Source organism: Equus asinus, chromosome 8 (assembly GCF_041296235.1).
Source record: "Equus asinus isolate D_3611 breed Donkey chromosome 8, EquAss-T2T_v2, whole genome shotgun sequence".
Taxonomy (NCBI): domain Eukaryota; kingdom Metazoa; phylum Chordata; class Mammalia; order Perissodactyla; family Equidae; genus Equus; species Equus asinus.
Window position 1 is genome coordinate 72,954,129 of NC_091797.1, and position 14,837 is coordinate 72,968,965.

The window sequence follows — 14,837 nt, forward strand, 5'->3', positions numbered from 1 at the left end:
GATATTTTTATGTGAGAACTAGTTACAGAGGTAAGATCTCAAATCACAGGGAAGTGAGGCGACCTCAAGATTAACAACCACAGAAAACTGCTGGTACCTCAGGGCTGCAGGGGCCAAGCCAAGGATCCAGGACCCTGAGGATAGAGCTAAAACCTGAAAGAAGGGCAGGTGGCACCCCAGAGCCAGAGCCAAGGCTGGGAATCTCCCAGGAGAGTTGGGACCACAGGGAAGGCAGTCTCCCCGGGGGAACTGAACCACAGAGGGAACAAAATCAATGTTAGAAATAACACCAAAGTGGAGATGTTACCGAACCTGAAGTCGGTTCACTCACCCGTTGCACAGCAAGCCAGTCTCTGACACCGGGTGTGGTGAAAGAAAGTAGGAATTCTACTTTTGCACAGCGCTGAGCAAGGAGAGAGGGCAGCTAACGCTGAAATCCCAAACTCCCTGAAAAGCTAAAAGGAAGGGTTTTTATTTGGGGTTTTAGGTAGGGGAGGGGGAGCATATGGCCTTGCTGGTCGGAGCTTTCCCACCAGCCTGTCTTTGGCCTTGAGACACTTGCAGAGAGGAGGGAGCTCGTGACCTTGCTGGTCAGCAGCTTTCCCATCAGCCTGTGTCTCTTTGCAGGGAGGAGATGATCCAGGTGCTTGTTCTTGATGGTGTCTGTCTCCATGGAGGATAGTGGATTCTGGAGCCAGGAAGCCAGAGAGTAAGCAGGGAATGAGTGTTTTGGTTTTAACCCCATATATGCTGGGTTTAATGTGGGGAAACTGATATTAGGGTCAGTATTAGAGAGAGGATGTGCAGAAAAACGATTTGGTTTCTTCCCTACCCTTATCCTCCGACTTTCCATAATGGACCCTGCTGGTCAAACCTACCCAGAGGTGACTACAGAAGCCTGGGAACAGAGTCTACAAGAGTCAGTGCTGCCACGTAGACTGGAGAAGAAAAGCAGTTAGTGGATCTGAGAGCAAGCAGGGAAAGACCCAACACACGGGAAAACCAAAGGTCAGGCATAATTTTGTCCTTTCCACAGGCTGATCCATTTTAAGAGATCCCCAGATCTGAACTTTCTGCAGTGGTTTTCATCCACCCCAGTTGTGCCTTCTGCTCCAAGGAGTAAGACCGCATGCGGGCCCTGCCCCGTGCAAGTGCCACTCGTCCCTTCCCTCCCCTGTTTTTCTCAGCTACGTGAAACAACTCTGAGCTTGTCAGAGACGGTCGGATTCAGCGCAGAACAGGTTAGGGTAGAGAGATGACTGTGATGGTATTGCAGCCAAAACACGTCCTGGCTCACACACCACCCCGTCTCTGGTGGGAAAGCAGGGCGGGGATCCGGAGCGCATGTGAAGACCTCACAGGACAGCTTCAGAGGCCCTCCAGCTGGTCTCAAGTGCCTGGGACGACACCAGGGCTGACTGCATTCCTGGGCTTACAGCACTGTCAGCGTACGCCGAACAACTCTTCTCCCATTTTGAATGTGAGTCTTAAAAAATAAAAATAAAAAATCACAAACAAAAGCCATATCCTTAACAGGAAAGTTAAACTTCTCCAAGTTGTTTATCTTATAGGAGGGGTCATAAGTTATCTGGTGGTAAGTTTACCAGCATCTCCACTCCCTCCAGTTTGCATATGGGATGATTTGGTACACGTGAGAAGGAAGCAGTCAGCCTAAAATGGGGAGAAAGCTAGAAACACGTTTAGCTTTCTTTTCTTTTCTTCTCTTTGAGGAAGATCAGCCCTGAGCTAACGTCTGCCACCAATCCTCTTTTTGCTGAGGAAGACTGGCCCTGAGCTAACATCCATGCCCATCTTCCTCTACTTTATATGTGGGATGCCTACCACAGCATGGCTTGGCAAGCAGTGCCATGTCCGCACCTGGGATCCGAACCGGCGAACCCTGGGCCACCGAAGCAAAACGTGCTCACTTAACCGCTGTGCCACCAGGCCGGCCCAATGTTTCCTTTCTTTTTATCACTAAAGACCATGAGACCATTTATTATATTACCCAGGAAAATATTATTTATTTCACTTTTCTATGTACTCTGAAGATACTCTTCTCTCAGCAGCAGCCGGTGGATAAGCAAGCAAACCACAGACCCCCAAACCCAGATGAGCACCTGGAGACAATGGGAAGTGCCTGACAGACGGAGGGAGGGAGCATGACTCCCTGACGGTGGGAAGAAGAGGACCCTCCCTTCGCATGGAAGCAGTTCCTATGGGCTGTTTGCTGTTCTGCTCCAATTTACAAGTTTCAGTGTCTACTCTTTGAGATACGGAATATGTTACTTAAGTCAATTACCTGTGTGCATTTTCTTCTTCCTCTCCCTCTCAGGCAAAATACTGGCATAAATTCAAGCCAGAGTCATGCAACCATGTCTCGAGGCCGTGGGCTCATCGCAGTTGAGGGAATGTTGTCAGACAGATGTGAGGTCGCTCCGTCCCAGATGCCTCCTTCGATACTACTATAGAAATATTATTGGAGCTATTTGTAATTCTCAGCAAACGTCCTCACATGCCCCCCAGGAACACATATGGATTCACTAGCTGGCTTTCCAACCACACAGAGTAAGCAACTGAAATTCCATCTTCGTTTACAGATTAACTTGGGGACTTCGAAAATATCCCTGAATATCTGTGAGCTGGAGACGTCTCTGAATTTCAATCGGTCAATATCCACAAATAATCCTGGGACACTCAGAATGCACAGACCCGGGAGCGCAGGACATCTGGTCTACCCTGTCTCCCTCTGGCTGGGCTGCTGCACAGGCTCCCATTGGATGCTGGGAGCCTCGATGATTCCACGCAGGTGGATGTCTTTCTGCCTGAGTCAAACACATTTAACTCAATCAGTGGAGTTATTGTTCTGAGGCCAAAATGTCTCCATCTCATATCCTTGCTTTTGTCTCTCCTATTCTACGAGCGTGATATTAATTTCTAACTCTGAGTGGCAGAATCCTCCCAGCACCATAAAAAAGATGGAAGAAATGAAAGGAACGTCTGCCGAGCAGTCCCCTGACATGCCTTCTCATTTCACCCACCACCCCACAGCAGAACAATATTACAGGCCTGCGTAAAGTTCTAGAACTAATCCAATAAGTGACAGGAGCGTCCTATCTTCAGCTATCCTCACTTCAGAGGTGTTTCTCCTCTAATATGTTTACCCTGCAATTCTTTGTCTCATGAATCCACTAAGGTAAAAACCTTAAACAACCTGAAATCCACTAGGATGTGTCCTCTATTTACAGCACAGGAATTGCGAGCTATAGTAAGCATCCCTTTATCAGTTTGATCTGAACCTAAATAGAAGTGTTCGCTGCAAGAGTCACTAATGTGAAGACGTAAAGTTGTCAGAGCAAACTCAGAAACGCTGCTTGCGAGCTGTGTTCCATTTCCTTCTCCTTTAGCGCAGGAATAACTAAGTCTGGATAGCCGCTTTCTTCTTGAAAGGAGCGTGTATTCTCTCTTGGTGAATAACCATTCAAGCCTGGACCCCAGGCTATCCCAACACGGCTAGCTCCTTGTCAGTGGAAACCGACATAGTAAGAAGGGGAAAATCCAAACATTAGGTGACGCCTCCAAATTCCAGCACACTCAACCCAGAAACAGTGAGGTGACGCTAACGGCTGGGCGTCTCTGACCGTCTTGGTGGGGGTTTCCTGAAGCTAGGAAGACACTGATGCCACAGAAAGCAAACTTGTAGGAAAAAAATAAGGAAGGAAAAAAGAAACAAAAATGTATGTTGTTTTGTATCTTTTATTTTACTTCTTTTTCTTTTTTTATTTTAATTATCTTACCCTTTCCAAACCCCCACATAGCTTGGGATCAGACAGAATTTTGCATTTAAATGGTGCAAAATAGGCCTCATGAGCTGTGGACACCTATAAAAGGGTCGTGTAGTTTATTCTGTAGGGAAATAAAGGCTACACGTAAGCCTCTAACAGCAATGACAGCACAGAGCCATCCTCAGCATCATCAAATAATTGTAAGAGCAATAACAAACAAGGAGAATGTCTCCTTTATTCACTCTTGTCTTAGTCAGCTCCAGCTGCCATTAAAAATACCATAGACTGGCGGCTGAAATAATAGAAATTCGTGTCTCACATTCTGGAGGCTGGAGGTCCAAGAGCGAGGTTCTATCAGTTCAGGGTCTGGTGAGGAGTCTCTTCGACTTGCAGGCAGCTGACTTCTTGCTGTGTCCTCACAAGGCAGGGAGAGACGGAGCAAGCTCTCTGGTGTCTCTCCTTCTCAGGACACTCGTCCATCTTGAGAGCCCCTCCCTCAGGACCTCATTTAAACCTAATTACCCCGCAAGGGCCCCGTCTCCAAATACGATCACACTGGGGATGAGCGCTTCCACACGAATTTTGGGGGAAACGATTCAGTCCCTAGCAACTGCCATCCCAGGTCCAGAACAGTGACGGGTGTACAGTAGATGATTAACCAACATTTAATGAAAGAAAAAAAGACAGAGAGAAAGATGGAAAGACAAAAAGAAAGAAAGAAAGAAAAATAGGTTCCAAACTTGTTTTTTTCTCTTCCCTTCGTACATGCAAATCTGTGTTGGGATTTTTTTTTGCCAACTTAACCCCACCAGTACTCCCTTCTAAGCCCGGAGACCATTTTCCAGAAACGTCTTCCAACGAGAGGAAATCAAATGATATTTGAAAGGCAAAGATGAAGCAAGAGCCATTGTCACTGGGAGGTTGTGGCAGGCAGATGCTGGGCTTCACGGGGCTCTGGACAAGCTCAAAGCCGCTTATCAGAGTTCCCTGCGAGCTCAGTCTGTTCCATGGCTTCAGGCTGAAGTCATTAGTGACTTTTCCTGGGATCCTCCAGCCGTGGCCTCCAGACCTCCCCTCTCCCAGCTCCACCCACAACCTAATTCCCATCTTAAACCTATCAAACTAATACTGTAACAATTGCAATGGCTCTGTTTTCTTGATCCAGCCTGAAATCATATCCAGACCGACACAATAACCTAAAGGAGGTTTTCTGCATTTGTTGTATAATATTTTCGTTTTATCATAGTCTCCTCCCAACATATTTTTCACCCATAAAAGTCTTCCCTTCTCCCGCTTTTTGAAGCTGAAAGGACGGCTGGAATTTGTCTAGGTTAATGCGAGGAGGACTATGCACAGGCTGAGCAGAGTCAGACCCTGGGGGCGACCACGGCAAAGGCAGGTGTGATCAAGAGACAAGAGTATCAATTAGGAACAGGTCCAGGTGCAAGGCACAGAAACCTCAGCCAACAGCTCCCTGAACCATAAGAGTATGTATATTTTTTCAACTTTAGAAATCTGGAGGTGAGTTCAGAATTGGTTTTGTCATTAAGATTCCAGATTCCTGCCATCTTTCTGATCCTCCTTTCCGGAACTCAAAAACAGAATGGGGGGACAGGGGCCAGGAGGACCTTGCTTGTATTACAATTATCATCAAGAGGAAAATATTGCCCAGAAGACATCGCCTAATGTCCGATTGGCACCAACTGGGTCCCATGCCCCATCTATGGCCCATTCACTGCCAAGGGAACGGGATCACCTCCACTGGATTAGGTCATTCATGATCCATCCCCCGGGAGTGGGGAGGGGTAATATTGCCCACCTCTGCAGGCTCCCAGTGTGGTCTGCCACAAGGGGGAGCTCTCTGCTCTGGAGGGTCGGACATAACTCAGGTGACACAGGTGGAGCTGAGATCACAAGCAATCACACGGTGACACTGTGGTTTCTTTTCCACAGCCTCTGGATTCTTCTGGGTACCTCAAGGGCAAGTTGTCCATTTTGATGCATACAGATCTGTAATATTTTTTCTGTAAATCTTTTCTGATACTCCAGAATTTTCCTTTCTGACATAAAGGAAGCAGAACTCAAAGCCTAACGTGGGTAGCAGCATCTAGGGCACGATGTTTAATATATTTTTCATTTCTTTCCATAATTAACTACTATTTTTGCGAAGTGATAATGGTTTTCTATTCAGAGTATTGATGCAGTTTCCTGTATTTAAAATATCCTGTTTAAATATGTTTATTTATGTAAAATAAGACTTTTACAGTAAATACTACATAGATACAGTATAGATATTATTGTAATTATGGGGAAAACTGCAAGAGCGTTCAAGAAAAGACTGAAATTGGAAAATGTTGTTTCATAGTCTAAGAGAAGGTTTGAGAGAGAAATAGGCCTACAATGCAACTGGACCCATGAGGAAAACCTGAATGTTCTCTCTAGATTAATTTCTAAGCCAAAGTATGTAAAAACATAAGCTCTGTGCCAAGTCTTTCTTCCTTCTGACAGCATCTTGTCACTCCTCAATAAATATCCAAACACACAAATTATCACGTATTTAAACATCAAAACATTGGGTTATTTCAAATTCATTTGGGCCAACTGTGGCATTTGTCATTAACTGCTGCCATAATTACTGTTAATTCTGAAAACAGCCTGATATATTCCAGGCCATTATTAACCAACTATTGATTTCTTGTTATTAAATTTGGAACTAAAATGACGGAAGAATTCATTAGCTGATGCATGTCTGTGTGTAACACACACAGACACACACAGTGTTTTAATAGTGTTTCTTAATCTCTGGTGCATATGAATAAAAACTATTTTAAAAATCATAGTGGGTAATATCAATATTTCCTACCCAGAAAAACCTGCTTCACCCTGACAAATAGAAATGGCAAGCAATGGGATCTATTGGAGTAGATGACGAAGCCATTTGGTGTAAACCTAATTCGGCCTGACTTTGTTTTTTCCAAAAGGGCCTGAGGTGGCCACTGAGCATGCATTGTAGATCTGCTTTAAACATTTCCTATGGCAAGAACAAAGGCCCTTAAGATAAAGGTGCAACTTCCCCCACATTGACATTTCCTTAAGGATAAGCATCTTTCCTTAGGCTAGGAACTGATTGCTGCACTCACTTGTGACCACCCAGCTCACCTGTGACCACCCAGCTCAAGACGACAGACCTGCCACCCTGCTGTGTCCACCGAGACAGCAGACCTACCTGCTGTGTCCATCAATAGCTGTGCTGACAGAGCAGTCTCTCAACTATTGTAAAAGGGACATTTCAATCCTATGTGAAACATCTTCTTTGGGGGTACATAACCACTCTGTACACCCCACTTCTTTGGTGCCCTTTTTTCCTTCGGGAAGAAAGGCCCTGGGCCATGGTCCTCACATTTTAGCTCAGAATACACTCACCTAGATTTTCATTTATAGATTGGTTATGGATTATTTTTGTCGACCACCCTATTTAAAATAGGCTCAGAGGCATAAAAATTTTGATTCTAGACAGTACATATTTTACCAGTGTCTTCCAGAGAGTGGACTGGCCTGCAGGTGATGTGTAAAATGACTTCGAGTGATGCCCAGAGAGCGCTTAACAGCCTAGAGTCACATAATGAGTAATTTTATTTCATTTTCGATTTTCATTTTAATTCTCTTCCAATCTTCTGCATGACATGGAGGAGAAAGTCTCACATTGAGGATGGCATGTCTTTGGCAGCTCCAACCTTGTCTGGTTTTCCTTTCAGTCAAAGGGAGCATAAGCATCAGGCCCAGCACAAGGTTGGAGCTGCCTGGGCCAGCCTGTTGGTGGTTCTTATGTGGACACATGTGGCTGCCTGGGCTTCAAACACGAATGCTCACACATCAGTCTCACAAGCAGGAAGGAGAGGAACAAGAAAAAGTTGTCTTTCTTTTTGAAAACTCCATATTTTTGTTTCTTGAAAAGTTTCCTTCTCCCCTCCTCCCATTTTGGCTTATCTCTTTATTTTGGTTCACTTTTATTCCTTTTCTCAGAAGTGGCACCTCTGACTGGCCTTTCTGCCTGTTTGGCCACTACCGGGTCACATGCTCATCCTCAGACCAATCACACACCATGGTGAGTGGTCACATGTCTGGCTCAGACCAATCAAGCTTCGTTCCTCAGGTCTGGGGGTGGGATATTGGGCCACACAGTACAAAATTGGGATTGGTTGGCAGGGAAAGAGGAAAAATAAATGGCTTTTGACTGGGCAATGAGTAGCGTGGGTCACATTTTTATTTGCATGGTATTTTTCTGTTTAACTTTCATTTATAACAGTGATCTAAAACAAGAAAACTGTAAGATAATCATTGTACAAAGGTGATGTGTGGGGATGTGTGGCAATGAGCAAATATGACAAACGTCTTAATAGGATTCTTGAACGTCTGACACTTGGAAGATGATAGATAGATAGACAGATAGATGGATGGATAGATGGATAGATAGACAAATGATAGATAGATGGATAGATAAATGGATGGCTATTTTATGGGTGATCTGTGCAGAGTTACTGAAGCTCACAGAACCTAGAAGAGATGATACCTGTTTCCACCAGAATGACACTTCAACCATCCTTGGTGGAGAATAACCTCTGCGTAATTGTGTGTCTGTGAGGTGACAGTTAGTATGCAAAGTGCCCCAAAGTTAAGCAGTCTCCCAAGGCAAAACATAACCCAGGTGCTTATTCTTATAGTTGGGAGAGGCTGGCCCACAATTCTTGTGCTCTCCAGTCTTGTTTCTATTTTTCCGTTCTTGGACCTAAGATTCTATGCAAAAGACTGCAGCTCTAGAAGAGTTGGCAAACTCTGGGTAAGGCAGAGTGTTGACCAAGCGCCAAGTAGTGAAAACAAACAATATTTGTTAGCGGGCATTGATACAAAGTTGCTTTGGAGGGTTCCCAATGAAACTGAGTTTCTAATGGTGAAATTCCGTCAACTATAAAACATAGGTGAAGAATATAGTCTGGGCTCTCATGCAGCTTTCCCAGAGGTCCTAAAAAATGCAAAACATTTTATATTGCTTTAGCATGAAATTGCCCTTAGCACCCTACCCTCTCTTTGCCAGTGCAAATTTCAAACACTTTGTCATGTATTTGTGCGTATTGACTTATTTCATGTCATAAACAGCAAGATATGTACACCCCTCCATTCTTCTATTCAACATTTCAGAGCTCTGACCTTGATATGTGAGGCAGACAGTTTCAATAAAGAAAGATTGCTAAACGCCGTCTAAACCACAGGGATGTGGAGCTGAGTTATGGCGGTCAGGGAGCCTGGCTTATTTCTTTGTCTTTCCAGCAAAAAACACCACTTCCCAATACCACAGTCTTTTGGAATAACTCATAAGAAAAATATAAAAGTACATTTGTTTTTGTCAGCTTGATAAGTGGCCCTGTAAAAATCCCCAAACTTTGTTAGCAGACTGAAAATATGAAAATTATTTTCCAGTTCAAATATATTTCTTCTTCCTAAAAGAAAGCCAAGCTGAGGCTGAGCTCCCCCCAATAGTTTCCATGATTTTACTGGGTTTATAGAAAGTAATGATTTTACTGAACTGTAAGACCATGGCAGATGGGGAAACCATAGTTTAGAGAGATTAAATGAGCTGAATTTTATATGCCTCTAGCATTTAAAGCATTGAAAAATATCAAAATAATTGGAAAACGATGCATTGTAGCCACCAGGCTATTTCTCAACTGAGCAGCTAATGATCGCTCCTCACAAGGCTCCAGATGTGTGTTTCCTCTAATAATGGGAGTTAAAAATAACACTCCTAATTCTTCCTCCGATTGATGATCAGCTGTCCCCCTGCTGCCAGGCGTTCCACACGAGGGAGCGTGGCTGGGTATCTCGAAGCTGCTCAACAATCAATAAATAAGCATGTTCATCATATTATTCAAATGCAATCTTAATTACTTCAGAACTCGCTCCAAACTTTTGCAAGTCAGCTCATGATAATGAACTCTTGGGCTTTTGTCTTCCAGCTCACAACGTCATGCTAAATGGACTGCGACTTGACAGGCTGAATATTTATTAGTGCTGGGTTGTTGTTTGATTCTGAGTCTCGGGACCGACTGGCATAGCTCCGTTCCCCACTCTCTGCCCAACCCGGTTCCTCTTCTCTCATCCATTTTTGTGGGGTGAAAACATGATGCTGCCATAAGCTTCTGGTGCAGCACTGAAAGCTTCTTAGCTTGAGGGACTGACGGTGTGGTTTTCTTTGCTTTACACATATGGAAGTGACTCCAGCCCTTGGTCCCACCAGAGCACTGCACAGGTGGCACAGCGGAAGATGCTGAATGGTCTCTTGTGTTAAATTTCAGAGTGATAGTGGCCTCACAGCATCCCAAGGGCAGTGGTGGACTTCTGATTAGGTGTTACTGGAATGAGCCCTGCTATGGGAGGAAGGCTTGGACCTTGGTTCCAGGTTTTCTACAGATGCACTGGGCTGGTGGGCAAGTTCTAATGGCTGGGGTTCCCACCTGTGAAATGAAATCCTAATATTCTGACCTACCTACCTCCAAGGTACTTGAAAAGATGAAGTAAGGGGAGGGCGGGAAAGCATGTCACAAGTCAGCCTCCACCTCCAACCAGCTTCTCGTCGTCGTGGTGGTCCCTGAGATTGGGGTGTCACACTGCGAAGACAGAGCCCAAACCCGCATGGCGCTTTGACCTCCTTGGGGTCACAAGGGATGAGAAAAGAAAACATGATAATGACGTCAAACTGTGACATTGTCCAGAGCACAGTGTCTACTCCACCCTCCCCCCAGTTCCACGTTGGCTGACGAGAGTGCACTGCATGTGACATGGGACCACGACACACATGTTCTTTTGTCTCTCACAGTCCCTTTCAGACTTTCAGGGGAGGCATCCCCCTGCCTCTGCATAAACTCACTTCTCTGTTCACGTTTAAATAACAGACCTTTGTGTAGTGAAGACTTAACTTTGTCCAAAGTGAGGTCTGTTCTTGCCCCGGCTCCCGGAGGGAACCTCTGAGACCCGGCAATTCCCTGAGTGCTGACCATGTCTTTGTTTTTCATTGGCCCCTCAGGCCACACCTGGGGGTTTAGGCTGATGAGGTGACACAAGTGCAGGGTTGGCCAGCCCAGAACCAAGCAGGTGCTTAGAAGGTGGGGAGTCTGAGCCAGGTGATATCACCTGACCTCCAGCAAGGGGCGGGGCGTGGTTCCATCAAGCTCACCTGTGCAGTGCAGCCCCAGCACAGACTCGACACAAAGTCAGGGGAGCCTCCCAATTGGCTGTACTCCGTGCATATTGTCACATGTCAAAGCTGGGAGGGGTTATGCGGTCCAGGACTCCTCAGCGAGAGGTCACATTGGGACCTCCTCTCACGCATCTCCTCCGTTGACCAGTTCTGATTGTACCTTTTTGCTAGAATAAAATTACAGTCCTAAGGATAGCACTTTCCTGAGTTCTGTGAGTCATTCTAGTGAATTATCAAAACTGAGGGTAGGTTTCACAGACCCCCGAACCTGCAGCTGGTGTCAATGTCTCACGGGGACTCTCCCCTCTTGCTTTCCAGTCTACCTAGCTCTTTACAGCCTTCCACGGCCAGTGTAGGTGATGAGTACAATCTCTGTTCATTTGTTAAAATGTCCCACCCAAGATACAGACCAAAACCGCGTTCTTGATTTAACTGCAAACCTTCTCCCCTCCCCGAGCTTGGACCTGCCCCTGGCTGGAGCCTGTGGGGGGAGAGTTTCTCGCTTCATCTCTTCTGCTTTTGCCAACCCTCAGCCTTTGGGCCATTTCGTGAGTCTCTAGCATCTGAGCAGGGAATCCTGAGGAGACATGGGGGCTGGCGAAAGTCTTACTTGAACTGCTAACTATGCAAAAGAGCATCATGCTCTCTGGATCCAGCACATCTTGACGCTGCATCTTTGATGTCTTTGGAAGTTCTCCACTGGGCTCACCTCTCCTGCAGCATCTGTGACCAAGACAAGCCATCGCTGGTCTAGGTGGCCACTTTCCCCTCCTTTGCTGACCTTCAGAAAGCTCTATTCCTTCTCTTCCAGATTGTTGGGGCATTCACACGACCCTTTATCAAACAGTCCCCGGAGGACCTCTCCCCAATTCTCTCTCAAACCCACATCTGGCCTTGGGACCCAAGACCCTATTCATTGCCCACAGACAGTAGTCTCTGGCTGGGGACTACTGGCTGGCGTATCCATTAACGTGTGAAAAGACACGTATAACTTAAACATACATTATAGATAAGCGAAGTCAACATTAACTTGCCATTGATACGGCATAAACACACTTTTCCTCCAAGAGCATGGATCTGTAAAATATTAAGTAATAGGAAAGTGTGTGTCTTTCACAGTGTTTTGTAGCTACTTCTTTTCCCCTGGGTTTGACCGTTTCTTTGTTATTTGCTTCTCCACTGCCAGTGCCTGTCCTTCCTCTGTCTTGGAGGTTGCCTAAACTTCTGACGGTGAGTGATGCTCACCGAGAACACCAAGAATGTAGTTGACAGTTGACGATGCTTCTAGAAGTCAAAAACAAGGGTCTCTCGTGGAGGACAAGTATTAAAAGGGTGTGGATGCAGGACTAACCAGTGCAGGCCACACTGCTTCTGTGTCCTGTGCCGGGAAGGAGAAGCTCAGTCCTTCCATGTGCAAATCCTGGTCCCTTTCGGTGCCTCTTTTGGCTGTCAGGTCTTGCACAATTCTCACCTGAGTGCAGCTGTGAGGTGGTCTGTCCAACACCACTGCGCAGATGTGCAAGTGGAATCCTCAAAATGGGGCAATGAAATAGAAGGACCGAGTGACGGGAGATGTGGACCCACAGATGGCAACTGTGGTTTCCCCATCTCCGTCTAAAATGTTGACACAACTGGGAAGTGACTGCACTCCACAAGAGGGTCCATGGCACCCAGAATAAAAAGGATGATCTGAAGTGGAATTGAAAGGGGAAAGAAAACCCGCTGTAAGGAAGAAAGAAAGGTGTGAACTGAGTCCATTTTATAGGTAGTGTCTATAAGTGTAGTTACAGGTTGTTTCCTTCATCGGATCAGATTTTATCATAAAAGTAATGGGTTGTTTAATTCTAAACTTGTATAAAATATCAAAGTTGTGAGTGACCTCCTATTTTTACATGGATTCCAGACAAAGAAACAAAAGGAGCAGTGACAGGTCATTAGACACCGAAGTCATTCTAGACAAGTAAAACGTTTTCAAATGGGTAGAAAAGTCAGCCTCTCACAGACTTCAGATTTCAAACCAACACCCGTTTCATCGTAAACTGCTTTATCCCAACGATCAAAAAGGTGGCCTGTACGCTCAGCCTCTGCAGGACCTAAAGAGAACACCCTCCACCTATAATAAAATGAGGGAAAAAACACCTTCATCCAAGCGAATGACCCAGACCAACAATTAAAGCCAGGCTCCTTTCACGATTCTCCTAAAACACAGAGATTGGCTGGTTGTGTCTACTGATAACATCCCGGCTTTCGCAGAGTGAGAAGAAGATTTCTAGTGGATTTTAAAGCCCCTGGACTGTCATTTCCCACCTAGAAAGTTAGTGTCTCACTCTCCTCTGGATATGGAAGAGCTGACATTAAACTCTTCTCTGCAATTTCCTAGACATTTTAAGATTTCTAAAAATAAACAACCCCCCCCCCCCCACACACCATAACACATACACGTTTATAAATTCAGGAAGGAATCTTCAGTAGGTACTGAGAACTTCAATACAAAAAAATGTTGCATGCACTATTTGTACTTTGCACATAAACTTCCAAATAAAAAGTCTTTGTTATTTTATGAATCTCATTTCAAACTTTCTCTGTTCCTACTGTTTTTAAACCCAATTATACTACAGTTATATATGCACACTGAGATCTGGGAAGCCCTCTCCATGGCCAGGGGCTCGGCTCTCCTGTTTTCCATTAGAAAAAGAACTGGATAAAGCTGTTAGTGAAAAACATTTTTCTATAGTTCAGAAATAACGCTGATGGGAAAGAACGGACTTGGAATGAAGGCAGAGCATTTGGCTTCATATTCTGCCAACTCTTTTGAAGCGTGAAAGCGTGCTGCTTCACAGACCCAGGTTCACAAAGACCCACTACATCTCTGCCCGTTTGCTCCAGGCTCCTGTGGGGCTTGGAGCAGGAGCAGGCTGGGCTGAGGGGAATTATTAAGACGTATCAAGCTATTCAAACTCTGCATTTCCAAGGAGATTTCTCTTTTCATCCTGAAAGCAAAATGTGGCATTTGCCAAAATGGCCAAGATGATGCTAGCAGTCTGGAAAAGTACACGCACAGCTAACTGAGGGCCCAGAGGGCTCTTGGCACATGTACCCGCCAGTGTTCCAGCTGAAACCTCTGCTGAAATCTTCAGAGGCCCCACTAGAATCCCCAGTCATCGTGCATTTTCCTTATGTCTTTAGAGCTCTGCCGCTTCTGCAGCATCAGTGCCCGGGGGATCTCGGGCCCAAACAAGCCCCTGCCCCCAATGTAAACACGTACACACATGAACACACACAGACACAAACATGTAAAACACATGCGTGCATGCACACAGAGACACGCGTGCACACATGCAAACACACATGGACATAAACACTCACATGTGCACATCACGCATGCCACATACACACATATGTACACAGTCACACATGCACACAAACATGCACGTATACACATAAACAACCACACATTACATACCACACACACATAAATACTCCCCACACAGATGCATAAACACACACAAACACATATATACACATACACACAAACACACATGCACATAAACAGGCGCACACACATGTGCACACCACCCACACATACACATAAATACCCCCCACATTAACACCCACAAACATTAACACCCACAAACATACATACACATATACACATAAACATATACACACACACACCATGCACACCACACACATACACGCAACTACACACATGCATGCACACATCCAAGCTGTTAACAAATACAGCTCAAAAGAGGCACAGAGAGACGGCCATCAGATAACCGGGGAGCCTTCACTTCATC